We start from the raw sequence: 20,200 nt of genomic DNA, 5'->3' as shown, positions 1-20,200 counted from the left end.
CAGTATGACATTGTTGAATGCAAAGTTGGGGAGGGACACACAGAAGCGGACCATTTAAATAACATTTCCTCTATAAAAATCTGATTGAAATAAATAGCCCCAAGAATATAGATAACAGAAATGTGTAATTCAATAATTAGAAAAACATGAGTATTCATTACTTCCATTTCAATGTAGTATAAGTTTATATAATTTAATTTTTAATAATGTCTCTTTTTAACAACTGGTTCATACAATCCCTGAAAGTTTACCAGTCAGATTTTGTAAATGTTCAAGAGCTGACTCCAGACCATCATTGTTAAAACTGACCCAACCCTCATTCTGAAACCCTTGCTTTCTTGCAGCTTTTAACCAAGTATGGTCAGGAGATATGGGCCACCTTTAACTGTGATGTCCCTGGGAGAGCTTTTGCTTTCTGTTAATGAGATTTGCTCCTTTTCTTCCTTTTCCCATCCTGCTAGAAAATGTACGTAATTACTCTAGAGGCAACAGCCTTACTACTTGGAGGGGAATACAAGTAACGTGCAAATACAGTGGTTGCACTAGCATCAGTCACCACATACTCTGGATTTCTTGCCAGGAGAAGAAATTTGTTCCATTACTGCAATCAGCTGTCACTTGAAGGAAAAAAACATTCCTAAGTGATACAGAAGTGAATCCAGATTCTTGGCTTATTGTTTATCCTGTCTAGAAACTGTTTTTAAAGATGAAGATTTGGTTCATCTTTGATAGCCCAAATTTTGAATAAACTCAAGTGGCCAAGGTTTTTTTGTTTGCCTGGTTATCTAACTGCTTATTTGAGACATGAATTATGTTCTGGCATATGTTGAGACTGGGAGCAAAGCAGTTTCTTTTGTTCTCTTTCTTCCTCTCAGTTGCTTTGTAGGATATAGGAACTAAAATCTATGCTAAGCTGTTTTGAGAAGACCTTTCTTAAAATTCCATCTTATCATCAGAAAAAGATGTTTCTATAAATGTAGCCAAGTACAAATTTCTCCAAAAAAATCTACTCTTTTACAACAGCAAAACTAAGATGTTACAATGTTAGAGAAGATTAAAAGTCTGCATTATATGGAATTCTGAAAGTAACAGATCCTAAAATATGCACCTTGTTGAACTCAGGACACAGAACAGAGAGAACACTTAAAGATCGTACTTTTTTCAGGTTTACAAGTTACAGCCTATACTATGCCTTACACCACACACAAAAATAGACTCAAAATGGTTGAAGGACCTCAATGTGCGAAAGGAATCCATCAAAATCCTTGAGGAGAACACGGGCAGCAACCTCTTCGACCTCTGCCGCAGCAACATCTTCCTAGGAACAACGCAAAAGGCAAGGGAAGCAAGGGGAAAAATGAACTATTGGGATTTCATCAAGATCAAAAGCTTTTGCACAGCAAAGGAAACAGTTAACAAAATCAAAAGACAACTGACAGAATGGGAGAAGATATTTGCAAACGACATATCAGATAAAGGACTAGTGTCCAGAATCTATAAAGAACTTAGCAAACTCAACACCCAAAGAACAAATAATCCAATCAAGAAATGGGCAGAGGACATGAACAGACATTTCTGCAAAGAAGACATCCAGATGGCCAACAGACACATGAAAAAGTGTTCCATATCACTCGGCATCAGGGAAATACAAATCAAAACCACAATGAGATATCACCTCACACCAGTCAGAATGGCTAAAATCAACAAGTCAGGAAATGACAGATGCTGGCGAGGATGCGGAGAAAGGGGAACCCTCCTACACTGTTGGTGGGAATGCAAGCTGGTGCACCCACTCTGGAAAACAGCATGGAGATTCCACAAAATGTTGAAAATAGAACTGCCCTATGACCCAGCAATTGCACTATTGGGTATTTACCCTAAAGATACAAATGTAGTGATCCAAAGGGGCACATGCACCCGAATGTTTATAGCAGCAATGTCCACAATAGCCAAACTATGGAAAGAACCTAGATGTCCATCAACAGATGAATGGATCAAGAAGATGTGGTATATATACACAATGGAATACTATGCAGCCATCAAAAGAAATGAAGTCTTGCCATTTGCGACAACATGGATGGAACTAGAGTGTATCATGCTTAGCGAAATAAGTCAAGCAGAGAAAGACAACTATCATATGATCTCCCTGATATGAGGAAGTGGTGAAGCAACATGGAGGCTTAAGTGGGTAGGAGAAGAATAAATGAAACAAGATGGGATTGGGAGGGAGACAAACCATAAGTGACTCTTAATCTCACAAAACAAACTGAGGGTTGCTGGGGGGAGGGGGTTTGGGAGAATGGGGTGGGATTATGGACATTGGGGAGGGTATGTGCTTTGGTGAGTGCTGTGAAGTGTGTAAACCTGGTGAATCACAGACCTGTACCCCTGGGGATAAAAATATATGTTTATAAAAAATAAAAAATTAAAAAAATACATGGACACATTGGAATATTTAGTCATTAATAAAGAAGGAAATCTTGCCATTTGTGACAACATGGATGAATTTTGGAGGGATTATGCTAAGTGAAATACGTCAGACAAAGATAAATCTTGTATGATTTCACTTATAAAAAAACAAACATAGAAACAGAGGACAGATTAGTGGCTGTCAGGGGTGGGTGTGGGGGATGGGCAGAATGGGTAATGGTGGTCGAAGGATAAAGCCTTCCAGCTATAAGATGAATAACTTCTGGGGAGGCAATGTCAAACATGGTGATGGTAATTAACAACAAAATACTGTATATTGAAAAGTTGTTAAGGGAGTAGATTTTAAAAGGTCTCACCATACAAATAAAATACGTAACTACGTCAGGTGATAATGTTTTAAGTAATCTTATTGTGGTAATCATTTTGCAATATATACATATACAAAATCAGTACTTTGTACATCTTAAAGTTACAGGGTGTTACATGTCAATTATATCTCAACAAAGCCTAAAAAAACAGTTAAAATATGCTTAGTTAGACATTGATGTGATTTATATTGGTAAAACATAATATGGAATTGAAATTTCGCCTTACAGAAGAAATAATTCCCTGGATAATTTTGATTAGAGGGTGTTCATTCTGGCAGTGACAGGGTTGTTTGTGCTTTTGTTTTTTTCTAATTACATTTTTAAAAATTTAATTTAATTTAATTTTTTCAGTGTCAGGGGAATAAATTATAGTTTGGTCGTAAGAGAAAGGAGGGAGGCAAGCTGACTAATAATTATGGGGATGCTAGACATGAGACTTAGGATATATCTTGAAGGAAGTACCCACAGCTTTCAGTTATAAAGAAAAGAACCAAGAATTTTTTTTGTCTTTTAAAAAAATTTTCTTAAGAAACTAGGTGACTTTAACTAAGGTAGTAATAATAAATGCTAATATTTATTAAGCATTATATATATATATAAATATAAAGCATTTTTTATATTTATATATCTCAACTCATATGAACCTTACATTAACCCTATAGGTTGGTATTTTTATCATACCCATTTTCAAGACAGAAAACAGAAATAGAGTAGTTAACAGTTAGCCACTAGATGATGCAACCTGTAATAAGTAGCACAGCCAGAATTTGGATATTTATAATCTCTTAATCACCATGCTTTTAAACAGAAATATATGGATGAAAAGACTGAAAATAAAAGTTCAGTTTGCATGCTAATGATGATATAGCTATTAAACATGAGTGATAGAAGAGTTAGGAAACAGATATTATCATTGTTATAGGCTATATATATCAGAATGGCATCATGTATAACTCCTTTGGCCTCTCTTTGCCTACCATTTTGGAGCTTCCAAGTGCCTCTGACTGCTCAGCAATCAGAATGTATTTTCTTTGCTCTAACAAAGAAACTGTAAATAAGGGGTGCATTATCTCTGGCCCTATTACACTCAAAAAAAAAGTATCTTTTCTGTTTTGGATCTTTGTATCATAATTTGGTTATAGCAACAACTATAATTCATATTTTTAAGTAGTACTTCACTTAGCTTTACAAAGCGTACTCTTACACTTCTTGTCATTTTTATTTTAATTCTCACATTTACTCCACAATATATGTAATGCAGGTATTATTATTCTCATTTCAGGAGCGAATCTACTTGACTTCAAATAGATTAAGGACTTGTCCAATATCAAACTGGAAATCAATCGCAAAGGTAAGATTTTTGTTGTTGTTGTTTTGTTTTGTTTTGTTTTGTTTTTTTAGTTCATATTGTACTTCCCAAGGGCCTCAGATACAACATTAGAATTGAGAGTTCAGCTTGAATCTTCTATATTTATATGTTTAGATGGCAACACCATGAATTAATGTAACTGAAATATGCTAAAAAATATCTTAACACATAATTCCATATGGCATAAAGACACACCCGATGATATGATTGAGGTTGTGGTTAGGTTTGCATGTGTATGAAGAAGACAGGACAATCAAAACTTGATCCTCAGTCATCCTACTAGAGCCATGAGGTTCTCAGTAGGAAGAAATGCCCAAAGTCTTTTTTCTCTTAATCTCTAAGCATCCCCACAATGAGGACCTGCCCAATTAGCAGACAGTCCTGCTTTCTTTGTCCACCTGTTAGAGGGAAATAAGCAATTCAAAAGAGAACATGTTTGAAGCAGGATCCAAAAATATAAGATGTAAATAAAAAGCAGGCTACGTAGAAATAAGCACATTTAATGCTGAGAGTTAACATTTGAAAACTGCACACCTTGGTTCCTTGGCATCAAGCAGAGTCTTTGACCTACATGATAACTGGTTCTCCTTGGGGAGGGAGAAGACTGGAACAAGAGATCTGTGAGATTAACAGTGAGAAAAGTACAGGTGCTACAAAACAGTGTTCTGTTTGTTCTTGAATTTTAAGATGCTAAAATTTTTTTTTTATGGTCCATTCATTCAATTTATTCTAAGGTTTCTTCTCTTTACAGAGACCACTTAAGGATTCTAAGCTTTAAGTGGTTAAAAAACCTAGTTATAAACACGTATTGCTTTATTGCTAGCATCTTTCCTTGGGGCACATTCTGTTCTTCATTTCCCTTACTTGTTCTCTGGTCTGCAGTTTTGAACAGCAATTCGCTGCAGAGATCCCTGGGTTAAGTAGTGAGGGAAATCATTCCAGCTTAAGCATGTTAAGTTTGGATGAAGGCACAGAATTCTAGAAGAAATTGAAACTTACAATTGTGCTTAATTGGCTTTAACCCTTCAACATATTGTGCAGAAGTGCACTGGGTAATAATATATACTGTTGCACTGTGCAGATGTTAAAATGTAAAATCCTTTAAATGCAAACAGCACTTGTCACTCCATCAACTATTCAAATTGTCAGAGATGTATCAGCCAACCCTAACTACCCTCTGCAGGCAATCTGGAGCCAGCCTGCTGTTTAATAACCAGCATTTAACAAGAAATAACATGTAGATGTGGTGTGTGGTTTAAAACATTGTGTTAAGCGTCATTAAAACTCAGTCTCCTAAGAGTCTTATTAAAAGAGTCCTTTCCTCACCATAATAAAACATTTCTCTGTGACTGTTTCCATCTAGCTGCTAACAATACAAACAAAATGCCTCTTAATTTAGCATCCCACTAGAGGGCCATTGTGATTGTAGAACTGGAAAGGCAGGGAGGAAAAAACAACACTAAACTACCCTACCCAAATCCCACCTAATCAGTGAAACGGAAGCACTAGGAACCTTTCATTTTAGGATTTATTTTTACTTCTTCTTTTTTTTTTTTTTCTCTTTCTTCCTTTGTAGTCTATGCGTGGTTATTATTTGGAGCTGTGCCTTTGTTCAGGACTGGGAGGAAAGATTGCTGATGACTTAGAAATGGGCCCTGCATAATACGGTCAGTAGTAGTCTGTGGTTGTTGGATCGGCTGATACCGTTCTCAAGACAATGCATACATGAAACTTCCGTGAGAACTCATGTGTTCTTGATGCTACTATTTATTTGAAAAGAGAATGAAATTTGCTCACCATCCAATTAGTCTGAAGTCTTCCCATCCTGATATTACCAGAGAAAATACATGTGTAACTGTGCCAATGAATACAGATAATAATTTGAATCTCCTATGACAGAAACAGAGAAGAATCCAATTCTTTCAGATCTTCATTCTTTGAAAATGTCTATGCCAGATTTCTCTGTACAGCTATCCTCACTACTTCATAGACAGTTACAGAGCTAACAAAATTGACAAATTGCAATAATATTTTGATAAAGGATGCTAACAAATTAGATTTAGGAAGATTTCATTCTAATATTTTCATTTCCTGAAAAGCTCTTCTAACTTGCAGTATTTGAAGTGACTCAGTGGAAAAATAGAGGATTGTAAGTGGCCAGCTGACTGAAATTGACCTTTGCTTTCTTTTGAAATAACCAGCAAGAAAAATCATTTTATCTCCTTCTTAGCTCATCTTACCTATGTGATTAAGATAAGCTTCCAACCATTATGCTTTTCTTGTCACTCATGCTGTTTATACAAAAGCTGGAAGAAGAAATTTCCCTGAACCATAGAATAACTCTCCAAGGTTTGTAAAAGTTCATGGTATTTGCCACATAATATATTGAAGTTCAAGAATATAGAATTTTTTTAAAAAAAGAATACAGTATTTAAGATTCAAGAAAACATATTGATCACATGTTTTAGTTGAGGGAGGATAATTTATATTTAAAGTGTATTTGAATAGTTTCGAAATATTTGATACTCTTCACAAACATCAAAGTTGCTTCTCGTTTGGGTGTGTACTTGGTTTTCTATGCTGTTTTATTAATATGAAACTTAAATAGTGTTTTTAATATAAGTTCTTAGGCCAAACAAACTAAAGATTGCTATTATTGTAAATTTTCTCTAGAAACATTTAGATTGAACCATATGAAGTTGCCGTTATAGTTCAAAAATTATCAACAGTTGACAATTTCATATGACCCAATAGTCTACTTTTGAGATTAAACTGAGTTGAAAATTCATTTTAATACCAGTTTCTCTTAATATAAAGATCAAGGTTCAAACACACTTTTCTCGTGAAAGAATAACTTCAACACATACATATCTCTGTAATATATTCTTCCTAAAAACTCAGCAGAGGACCCCTGAAAGCTCTTTGTGTTCTAAGCATTTCTTTAAACCAGGCCAATTTTGAAAAATACATGCTGCCAGTGAAGACCCAGAGATAGGAGACTGAATTATTTACTTGCAAGGGTGACATGTCAAGAGTGTGTCCAACGATCCAGTGTCCATTAGAGGAGAATGTTATATTCTCAATCACTCTCTTATCTCCAAATAGATTAACGCTGTGAATTCACTACCTTTTCACTGCAATAAAATTCACTCAGGGCCAAATATGTGCCAGGTGATTCCCTGGAGGCCCTCTAGGGACAGAGCCATTAGTAAAGTGCACAATATAATTAAAAGGTAGACTGTGAAATCTATTCACACCGGTATAATATGAGGTGTTATTTATACCCAACTGTGATTTTCTTTTGAAATATCTCCATATTGTGTTCTTATGTGACATTTTCCTTCTTCTACCTTCCTCTTCGATACTATGTATTTCACCAATTTAGAGAAAGTATACAACATTATAACTCAGTAGAGAGTATGTCATTTAGAGTTGGCTCATCTAAAGTTAGAAAGGTCTTATGGAATTCACAGATTTAAAATATATTAGGTCATTATGTTTTAACTCATTAATAAAATACCACATAGAAATTATGGTAATTTTCCCAAAAAATGGAGCTCACAATATAACTTCCCCCCTACCACTTTCTGTCTACCTCACAATATGACTTGCTATGCTATTAGATAGTGATGTGCAATTTTATAAAGGATATCCATGTTAAAATGTGAGTTTCCATTCATTTAAAACCAATTTTTTGAATGCCTACTCACAGCCTATATTAGGCATTATAGATCCAAAAATACAAAGATATAGACTGTGCCTTTAAATTATTTATTGCATAATGGGTGGACTGAAAAACATACATAGGCACCAACAAGGAGAAGTGAAAAGGTCAGTGGGACCTCCAAAGAGACACCTTTGTTTAAGAAAGAAAATGTGTTTTTTTCCTTGTTGAGGCTTGAAGATTGGGAAGATGTCCTCCAGGCAGAAGAGGCCCCATGGATAACAGACACAATTACAGAGCTGAAGGAGCTTAGAATGTTTGAGTAAGTACTGAGGTCTAGATCCTACTGGGCAGTACATGCTGTACAAGGAATATTAATTTCACCTTTCATGGAAATGGAGGCCAGTGAAGACTTGTGAGCAGGTGAGGAATATGGCTAATTGTGTGATTGGTCTCTCTAATGGCAGTGTCGAGAGGTAGTTTGAACCAGGGTGAGTCTGAGAAGTGAGGTGTGATTCTGATAGCCTGGGGGAGACCTGACAGATGCCCATACCAGTGTACCTGAAGTCTAATGAAAGTAAGAGGATGAATAAAAGAAATATTTAGGGCAAGGAGCTGATTGGACTTAATAATCAATTGAATATGAAAAGCAGAGGCGATAGGAAACAAGGTTTAGAATGGTATCTGACTTGAGCCTCATAGGTGTTTCAACTATTATCTACATCCTAAAGAGCAGCTAATATATTTCCCCAGCCTCTCCTTCTAAATTCTTTTAGCTTCTAATATTGACTTTAAATTGTGAACAGTTGCTTTATTGCTCCCAGAGATGCTCCCCTTTTATTGTACCATAGCTCCAACACATGGTACCATTATTTATTTACGTATTAGCTCAAGCTATAAATCTGCCTGTCAGGCTTATATCTCATTCTTCTTCACTCCTCACACCCACTGAATTACCTGAAACCATGATTTTTTCCTTATAAATATTTTCTCAGATCTCTCCACTATTCTTATTCCCATTGCCATAAATTCCCCCTCACCACTTTCTGCTTTGAGTCTAAGCTACTGAATTCTTTCCTTTTTTTTTTTTTTGTGAAATATCTTTTTGTTTTCCCAACTCCTGCTCTCCAATTCACACTGAAGCCAAATCACCTTTCAGGAACATAACTGGACAGTTTTGAAATCAGAATCAACTTTGGTCTCTGCCATCACCTAAAGCCAAATCTCACATTTACAATGTTGTCTGTCTCAACTATACTGTGCTCCCTTTCTTGCATCAGTAATTATGTATGTTTTTCTCTTTCTGAAATTCTCCTTTTCTGCCACCTCTTCACGTGAGTAACTTTTACTCATGTTTCTCAAGTCAACTCAGATATAACATCCTCCAGATTAGGGTATGACCTTAATAATAGGTTTACATAATGCTCCAAATAACTTTGTATCACTGAATAAATACTCTTAATAAGGAATAATGCAAGGTTGTGAAATTAGAGTATGTTTCAGAGTTGAGATGGTCATATGTCAAGGGATAAAGTTGAATGGAGGGAAGGACAGTTAAGGATCTTTGGGGTTAGTTTGTTACATGAGTTAGATGCAAGGAAACTAAAGGCCTTCAAGAAATCCACAGTATTGGAGCGGTGACCAATATAGTAGACTGAGTATCAAAGTCAGTAATGAGTATGTAGGCATTCAATAGAGAGTGGAATTGACTGATTATAAGGACATTAAAGAAGGAATAATTTTTGAGGAACAGTGTGATGCAGTAATTTGGAAATGGCAGTGGGTTGCTAGTAGAAAGAAGATGTGGTTATTGGCTTTCTGGATTTATTTAATGTGGGAAAAAGGATTCACCTTAAGGGAGGAAAATAAACCAGGGGAGTTAGATATATGGACTAATAGAGGGAAGAGAGTGATGGGAAAGATATGAAGCATAGTTATATTTGGTTAATGACCATGGATAACAGTAGAAAAAACAGAGTATTTTTTTTTAATTTTAAAGTCTCTGAAGAGAATTTATATTAAAATTATTCTGATGAAAAAGAAAAACTGATGTAACATTCATGTGGTTGGGGAAGTATTACTTATATCCTGCTGTTGAATCTCAGTTGCACTGAGAGGATGAGAGTGAAACAGGTCTCTATGTCTAAAAAGCAGGGAGTAAGACAGATGGTGTTAAATATCACTTGAAGCAGGAGTCCACAAGCTCTAGCCTGTGGGCTGAATCTGGCCCTATGGTTGTTTTTTGCTATGCATTCTGAGCTAAGAATGATTTTACATTTTTATATGGTTGAAAAATATCAGAAAAATAATATTTATATTAACTGTTTTTTTAATTTGCTATGCACTGTTCTAAATATTTGCATTAGTTGGTTCATTTCACAACAAATCTGGAGTAGGTACTATAACTATTTGTTAGATGAGGAAATCAAAACTTCAAGAGGTTAAATAAGCAGTCTAAGATAAAACAGCCTATGAGTAGTCCAGCTATAACTGAAACTGAGTCTTAACACAGAACCTGTGTTTTAACCTGCTTTCCCATTTGAAAAGCTACCCAAGTTTTCTCTCATAAGTATCTTCAGAGCATGCTTGATTCAGTCTGTTGGCTCACAAAGCCTAATATTTTTACTATCTGGCTCTTTACAGAAAAGCTAAACAACTTTGACTTTAGAGACATAATCTGTAAATTATTCAACCCCAACTGAAAAACAGGATAAACCTGGAGTATATATGACCATGTCTGCTATCAATATCTGATAAGACCAATTGAATATTTTTGCATTATATCATGTTTTGACTTCTCTTACCAGTCTTTCATTCATTTTGCTATCACTCCTAGTTTCTCTCTAACAAGAGGGACCAAACCAGAACATCTCCCAGTACAGAGTTTGCTTTCTCCATTCGGGATTTTGCCAATGGGAAGTACATCTGTTCTTGCTGTTTGAGGTTTCTTTGTTAGTTTGTTCCTCCCCCACAGCCAATATCAATTGTCCCCTGTGCATATATTCACTTCATTTCTGCCAAATTTTACCAGATGTTAGCTGTGTTATTGAGAAAGGAAGATGGACAAAATCCAAAATCCTGGATCAGCTGTCTCCTGCCAATGCTTACCTTTATTCCTGAGGGATACATAAATACAGCAAATCCCCTGTATACAGCATCTCACATTAACAACATCATTGTCAATCAAATTTTATCCCAGTGTGTATATGTTGTTATATTTGCATATAAGGAGACCTAACATAATATCTGTCTTGTTTCCAAAACTAGGATTATATTATTTTCAGTTCAATTTTTAATTTTCTACATAACTATATCTCTAGGAGAAAATGAACTTGATGTTACCAACAAAAATGACAAACACCATCAAATTTAGACCATTATTCCTAGTCCAAAAAGTCAGAGTGCCAAAGAGAGAAAGTTGAGTAGAGCCTATTCCTTATAAGGACAAGTAAGGGAAAAACAACCAGCTAGAGGCAAACTCCCAGGAGAGAACCAGGCGAATGACTTTCCTGAAATAGCTCCCTTTCTTTCCCCAAATCACTGCCCAGAGATCACCATTGACTGACCCCATAGCCAGAAAAGACCAGGTGAAAAGCAAGGTAGAAAAGAGTGGGGAGTAAAATTGGGGAAATTAATAGAGATTATTCTTCCTTACTTCCTTTTCCTTATGCAGTTAATAAATACTTACCCATGTTTTTTGTATGTAATTTTACTAGACCTAGGTATACTGCAGTAAATGAAATTCATGGTTTAATCTAGGGGTCATTCTGATAGGTAGTGTAATGTTACAGAATGAAAAAGTTAGATCAAAGAGTGCTAGTGCCAAAAGCTACAAAAGATATGTAGATTAAACAAAGAGTTAAGAATCATAAATGAAGAATTGTTTTGTTTTTATTTTCACAACAGATGGTTGAATGAAAAACTCCAATAAACTCAGAATACTGATTTAATAATGGAATATTATCAGTATAGCTCATTTAGAATATGTAATTAGATTTCATCCTTGATTATATGTGCAAATACCTCCTAAGAAAGTAACAGCTTAATTTTGGTTCAGTAGTCATTTTAAGACTTCGAACCTCATGTTTTCTAAATTTTTGTGTAATGTGGTAGTCAAGGAAAGCAGTCTACATTTATAAATTTTTTAGTCTTAAATTGTTCCTGGGAAAATAAATAATATTGCCACTGGAGTAACTGAAAGTTTCTATAGAAAACCTATTAAATTGAGGTATAAGCCAAGAGAAATTAATAATCACCCATTTTTGATATATACTAAAGTTTTTTTTTTAAAGATTTTATTTATTTATTTGACAGAGAGAGATCACAAGTAGGCAGAGAGGCAGGCAGAGAGAAAGGAAGGGAAGCAGGCCCCCTGCTGAGCAGAGAGCCTGATGCAGGACTCAATCCCAGGACCCTGAGATCATGACCTGAGCCGAAGGCAGCAGCTTAACCCACTGAGCCACCCAGGCGCCCGAAATATACTAAAGTTAATGTAAAAATTGATATCCCTAATACTACCATTAAAGCTGCCATATCAATAACAATAACAATAATAATTATATCCTATAAAAATGTAAAGAAGCTACTCAGAGAAAAGAAAAATCTTTCGCTGCTGTTAATATAAGTTCCAGATTCTTTAAAGATTTAAATCTAAACTCATTTCAGTTTGTCATTTGTTTTCAAGATGATTCTGTAGACTGGAGATCAATTATTAATATAATGGTTATTTACCTCCTTGTTGTAAGGACTTTATTGTGTCTCTAAGATCTTTCTGTAACTATATCAAACAAGAACCTCATATATTGTTTGTGGTTAACTAAAATTCCCATAATTGGGGCACCTGGGTGGCTCAGTGGGTTAAAGCCTCTGCCTTCAACTCAGCAGGAGGATCCTGCTTTCTCCTCTCTCCCTCTCTGCCTACCTTTCTGCCTACTTGTGATCTCTGTCTGTCAAATAAATAAATAAATTCTTTAAAAAAATAAAAATAAAATTCCCATAATTTTTTCCCATTAATTTATTTGAAGCTAAATCTCTCTCTTGGATGGAGATATATATATATATATATATATATATATATATATATATATATATATATATATAATTTTATTTTATTTCTTTTCAGTGTTTCTGAATTCATTGTTTATACACCACGTCGAGCGCTCCATGCAATATGTGCCCTCCATAATATTCATCACCAGGCTCACCCAATCCCCTAACCCCTCCCCTCCAAAACCCTCAGTTTATTTCTCAGAGTCTGCAGTCTCTCATGGTTTGTCTCCCCCTCTAATTTCCCCAACTCACTTCTCTCCATCTCCCAATGTCTTCTGTCTTATTTCTTATGCTTCAAAAGTAAGTGAAACTATGTGATAATTGACTCTCTCTGCTTGACTTATTTCATTCAGCATAATCTCTTCCAGTCCCATCCGTGTTGATACAAAAGTTGGGTATTCATCTTTTCTGATGGAGACATAATACTCCATTGTATATATGGACCATATCTTCTTTTTTAAAAATTTTTTATTTATTTTCAGCATAACAGTATTCATTATTTTTTTCACCACACTCAGTGCTCCATGCAATCCATGCCCTCTATAATACCCACCACCTGGTACCCCAACCTCCCACCCCCTCACCACCTCAAACCATATCTTCTTTATCCATTCATCTATTGAAGGGAATCTTAGTTCTTTCCACAGTTTGGTGACTGTCGTGATTGCTGCTATGAACATTGGGGTACAGATGGCCCTTCTTTTCACTCCATCTGTATCTTTGAGGTAAATACCCAGTAGTGCAATCGCAGGGTCATAGGGAAGCTCTATTTTTAATTTCTTAAGGAATCTCCACACTGTTTTCCAAAGCTGCTGCACCAGCTTGCATTCCCACCAGTAGTGTAAGAGGGTTCCCCTTCCTCCACATCCTCTCCAACACATGTTGCTTAGTGGCCAAAATCAACTCTATCTTCTAGTCTTCTTTCTTTCTCCTTCCTCTGAGGGAACCCAATAATTCTGATGTTGGAACATTTCATGGCATCATTTATCTCCCTAATTCTGTTTTCATGGCTTCTAAGCCATTTGTTCCAGGTCTCTTCCTGATCCTTTTTCTCTATCAGTTTGTCCTCTAGATCACTAATTTTATCTTCTTGCTTGGTTACCCTAGCTGTTAGAGAATTTAGATTAGATTGGGTTTCATTGATAGCATTTTTAACTTCTCCCCAAGCAGCTTTCACTTCTGCCCTAATCTATTCCATGTTGTCATTAATGGTGATCTCCAACCTAGCCATTGCCTAGATAATTGTTACCCTGCATTCCCTTTCTGATGTATTGTTTATGTCCATATCCAATAACTCTGATGGAGAGGGCACAGTCTCTAAATTTTTCCTCTGTTGGGTGTTCCTCCTCCTAGTCATTTTTGGTGAGAGGGGGTTGAGGGGATGTGTAGCTGAATATATCAACCTTGATCCAGGGAAGGTGCACCCTTGAATGCTTCTGAGCAATCAGAAGTCAGCACCAAAAAAGAAAGGGGGAAAAAAAAACAGAGAGAGAGAGAAAGAGAGAGATAGAAAAAAAAAAAGAGAGAGAGAGAGAGAGAGAGTGAGAGAGAGAGAGAAGACATAGCCAGAATGGGTCCCAAAGGTAAGATTTATAGTATATACAAACAAAAATGGACAAAAAGTACAAAAAAAGTAAATGACAAAAAAAAAAAAAAAAAGAAACCAGCCAAAATGAGCCCCTAGTGTAAGATTTATATAAAATCCTTAAATGCAGGTACATTGCTTATCAATATAACCATGTTACATTGATTTCGTTTTGTCTTGCATCAGTTATTCTGGTTTATAGTATGCTTTATTCACATTAATTCTACCATCTGGCATTATAACTGTTCTTACTCTTTGTGTTTGTATCACAATTTTGATGACGATAGACTCTATTCAGAAACCTGTGGTGTTATCAGTTGAGGCATTCATATAGGCTGACAGAGATTAATTAAGCTGCATTAGCTCTGAATTTATCTAACTGCATGGTTTTGAAACTTCTTTACTTTTTAAAAATTTTTTTCAAAGCATATTCTTAAATATTTATTAAGCCCTGACTGTATGAAAGAAATTGGGTCAGGGGATAGGACTAGAAAATGAAAAACCTACGATCTCTACCTCATAGGCTAGTGGAAAATTGTCATGCTTACAACCAATGGTTAATATGGTAAGAATTATGAAAAGCCCATAGAAATGATGAAGCTTAGAAAGTTCAATAGGAAGAGTCCATGCATGGTTTAGCATCCCTAGGTGTATGGCTAATCTTTCTTGTTAAATACCGTATTGTCAGGAATTGCTATAAATGCTTTACGTATTAGCCCATTTCATCTCCACAATATTATGAAACACTTTGAGATGACTCTCAAGTTCTCATATTTAGACTCTGCTTTGGAGTCTGGATTTGAGCACCGGGAGCCTCTCACTGGAGCCTATATTCTTTGGGACCAAATTTGAATACCTATAAATACAAAATTAAGAGTAATTGGCTTATTCTTGCTAACAATAAGGAAGTATCAAAAGGAGACTTAAGAAGAAAAGCAACAATGGAGATGTTTCTAAGAAAAATGATTCTAGGGTCAGTTTGAAAACTGGAATGGATTAAGTACATGAAAGGAGACTGGAAAAACGGAGTATTTGGTTTTTGTATTGATAGGAGAAGGGTCTGAGCTAGAGCAAAGTTTACTCTGATCAGTTTCACCTCCATACCCCTCACCCAGTTTACTGGGTCATAAGAAATCCTAATAAAGCATGTTCTCTATTCACCTCTTACCCCAGGGAATCTCCTCCCCCTACTAAAGCCACTTTCTTGCACTGTTTTTGTAGATCTGCCATTTTTGATGCCATACTTGCTTATGACAAATTGCATTGTTTCTTGATGTCTTCAAATTTACTTTCCTAAGTTCCAAATTTAATTTTCTAAAATCATAGCTCATTCTTTCCCATTTTTGCAAGAACTTTATTTCCTGGGAATCCTTATCTGAGTTTGAGCTTGACCAGGACTCTTGAAATGGAATGGTAGGAATGTTTCAATAAGAAAGTTGGTCCTTTTATTCAAAGATCTCACTGGGCCCCAGAGTAGATTTTGAAGCATCTCTCTCTGCCCACCTTTTACAAGTCTTAAAGTCCAGTGGGTTTTGCTGCTATGACACGTGTTGAAGGATTTAGGTCAATACTATCTAGGCTTAACTGGGAATAGTGTAGTCCTCTAGTATGCCTCTTATAAACATCTTTTATACATTTTTCATGAGGTTTAGTTCTGTGGCAAATTTGCAGCCTGTCATGGAGAGGGAGTAGTTAATAATGTATTGACTGTTCTACTTGTACACATTTAGACATATGACACTGGAAGTTTCAGTATGTATGTTGTGACTACAGGCCTCATCCTGGCTAGCAGCCATCACACAGGGAACACAGCAGATTAATTCATTGTGATTTTTTTTAATTATAAGCATTCTTAATATGAATTATTTGTTTAATTAACACCTTCTGCCTTAAAGAGAGGTATTAGCATATCGAAGCATCTGTTGAGTCTGGCCTCCTGATGTGAAATGCAAGATTTCTGAAATTTAAACATGTGCACAGATATATGAACACACATTCAAAGGCTGTATTTGGCATTTCTCATGTTACCAAATAGTTTTGTGGATAAAAATGCAAAAAGAGTCACAATTCATGGTAAGATAAGCCTTCACTCTGTGCAAATGTTGTCTTTAGCTCCAGTGTATAACAACCGATTATTCTGAACACTTCAATAATACAGTTTTTTAGACAGTTGTATTAACCCAAGGAATTAGCACTAATTTGAGAAAGCTTTATGAAAGAAGTTACTTTGTAAAGGTAGATAAGGAAGTTTAACAAGGAAGTGGAAGGGTAATCCTCTGTACCTAAGTAAAGAGTCAGAATTTGATTTATTTGTCTCAGAATTTGTGATGTCCTTCTAAGGTGCATGTAGGAAAAAAATCAACTGTGGTATAGAAAATATGTAAATACAAAGGAACATCTGAGGGCAGTTAGGGTACAATCAACCTAGTGTCCAAGATTAGGAGTTTCAGTTTATATTTAAAGGTAAATTGAAGTCATTGTAAAAGTCAAAATGAATGAATTGATTGTGGTCTATAAATCAGTAGTGGAAGAAGCTAACTACAATCCACCAGCTTTAGCTATAGTTCAAGAATACAATATTTAGGAGGGAAACCAAATATATGATGGCAAGAATAAAAAAAAATAGGAATGCTGATGATTCACATACCTGTACCCCTGAAATAAATAATACATTATATGTTTAAAAAAAAAAAAAGACAGAGAGAGAGAGAGAGAGAGAGAGAGAGAAATGCATAGACAAAAGAAATACCTGAGGGAGAAGAGACTGGGAGAGATCTTAGGGAAGTAAAAGTTTTACAATTGGTATTGAGGAAATACTTTCTGTATAGAAATATTAGGTTCTATATATTGGTGTGCAAGTAGAAATATTTTTAAGGGGTTGAAAATAAAGAAAATACTCTCCTCTCCATTAGTAGAAATGTTCAGAAAATATGGATATTATTGACTGACCAGCAGATGGACCAGATGATGCAAATTTAGTTTTCCATCTGTGTGACTTTTCCAGTTTTATTGTTAACGTTGCTTTCTTTCACGAGTCCCTGGTATGCGTGTGTATATGTGCGTGTATGCACACATGCACACATATGCTATTCATGCCGTCTGGCCACTCTTTCTCTGTGTTCTGGTACTGAGCATCGGCATTGGAAAACAGGCAACAGCAGGCTGAGTGCTAAATAAGAAGTGTAAAAATAGAAGTAACAGAATCAATGATACGGTGAGATCTATAAGACGATAAGATTAAGAAAAAAAGCAGTTGTTTTCTTCCAGTATTTTCCTAAAAAAAGGATGTAATGGAATAAGATATAATAATTTGTCTTATAAATAAGATTAAAAAATAACCAACCAACTTGGAGAACATTTTAGGGCCCATTAACCACCAGTGACACCCTGTCTCCACTCAAAACTCCTTAATGGGATAATGAGAGCTAAGGCTAAAAGAGACAAGTCAGGTTCAGACTTTGGGCATGGGAACATTCTCAGATAAATCAAGACAACTTTATGGGGCAAGGAGAAGTGGAGGCTGAAAATGAATAAATGAATTAAAGATTTCAGGTGCTTACAAAATCATGTATTTGAAATGTCTATAGGTGAAAAGATTATTTAAAATAAAGGGCAATCTTGCTATTCAGGTTTTATCATAAATATGATTTATTTTATATGCAAGATTTAAAGAAACACATAGGAGAATGTGAGAATTTTTAAAAGTAAAAGGGATAAAGAGAAACTCAGTACTTGAAAATCTTAAAACTTCATAGTCTGTAAAAATATATTGTGAATTCCAGAGAACCATTTTAACCCTAATTAGAACTGAATAGAAATATTAAATCTAGAGAATGAAGCTGTGCTTTTTTACTGAAAACTTTAAATAAGAGGGAATTATCCAAGTTCATTATTTTTCTTTGTTTTAGTGCTGTTTGTTTCCTTTATTCTAATTCCATATCAAACAATGTAATTCATTATAATTTAGGAAACTCATTTTCCTCTGTTTTCCACTCTGGACACTTTGTGATAATTATTCCTCCTTCAGAGAACCCTCTGTTCTCTTATTTAGAGCCTCTTTTTGACTTTTTATTGGATTTTTTTTTTACATTGACTTGCATTTCCTTTAACACATGTTTATTTACACTTTGATATTTTGTATTTGATTAGTAATAATCCTATGAAATGATTTCCTAAACATAAGTTGGACAGTCACTGGGTGAGTCAGTTTCCAGATGATTTATGAGAACTGTAGGTCCTGTTTTATGTTCACCATTCGTTGTTTTTATATCTGCCCATTATTTCCCCAGCCTAGGCCCTTCCCATCTTGGAAACTTTCCAGTGATCAGTTTCTAGGTCTCATTTCAAACCTTTTCTCCCCTACCTTAATTCTCTGCCCTCCATTTACTTTTAGAGAAATCTTTCTCCTTTCTAGTTTCCTTCAGAGGAACTCTCACATTTCATTTCTTCTCAAACTCAATTGTCATCTTGTTCTTTCATGATAGTCTTGAAGGCTCATCAAACCCAGATCTGAATCATTAGCAATTGAAAATGACTTTGACTTTCTTTGAGAGTTTCAACATTAAACTTCAAGAAGAAAGAAAACCATTCTCTTTTTATTCTCCTAGTATGACTATGAAAATTAAACAGCAAACTTCCAATATTAGAGAAATTCAAACATCCTAATCCTACCATACAGCCTCTTATAGCTTGATGTGAGCTTGTGCCACAGTTCTGTCTCTAAACAGAAGAAAACCATCTTTTGGAGATTGTGGTAGGTAAGGGGTTCCTGGGATGTCTTTTTATTTCTTGGTAAAATAATGGATTGAGTCTGAACATGGATGTGAGTAGCATTCTCTCTGTGACCTTGAGACAACTGGCATGCAGGTGGAGAGCTATACACTGAGGATAGTGAACCAAAACATGAAGTTCTTGGCCATGGACGACATCTCAGAACAGTTGAAATGCTGCCAACAACTGCCTATCTTTTTACATTTATTTTGGTGTGATAGGAATTTCTTTGATCTCTTATTTGTCTGGTTTCCTCTTATTTGGAATCAAAACTAATTCAAACACGCTGTTCAAAGCTTCATCCTCATGAGTATAAGCCCTGCAGTCAAAGCCAAATGTGTTCTTAGAGGAGCACCCTTGTCTAATCTGTGTCCCTGATTCTCAGCATTCCTTGGGGAGGAAAGCTTGCTCTACTTCAGCTCTGTCTCTGGTTCAGACACAGATCCATAGGGTCGAAAAGAGGAGAAGGTATTAAATATTGAAAGGGTGCTATCTTTTCCTCTACTCTCCATTTGAATAAAACTATTTTCTGTCTATTGCTAAAATCAGTCAATGCTAATTGGCTTCTTTTTTTTCAATTACTGGTTCAGAGAACATGTTCAGACACATCTGAATCTCTACTTGTTCAAGTTGGGATGTCCAGCTTTATTTTTTTTTCATAATATTTTTCCAATTTATTTAATTAAAGTAAGTGGAGTGGCAGCATGTTATTCAACAAGTCTAAAGCAATGACATAAACAAGCCTACCTCTTTTGCTAGTAGATGTTGAATTAATCATCAATTTCTGTTTATATTTCTGATAACTCAGTTCCTTTCTCAGAATTTATTTTTCTTCTACTCATCAATCCTAGATCTTTAACTTACCATCATAGGACTTATAATTTCTTTTCTTTCCACCATTTACTGTTTCACACTTCTAGTATTCAGAATGTTAACAGAAACTTTTATTTATTTATTTATTTTTT

The sequence above is a fragment of the Mustela nivalis genome, assembly GCF_964662115.1.
Source record: "Mustela nivalis genome assembly, chromosome: 4".
Lineage (NCBI taxonomy): Eukaryota > Metazoa > Chordata > Mammalia > Carnivora > Mustelidae > Mustela > Mustela nivalis.
Note: the sequence above shows the minus strand (reverse complement) of the source record.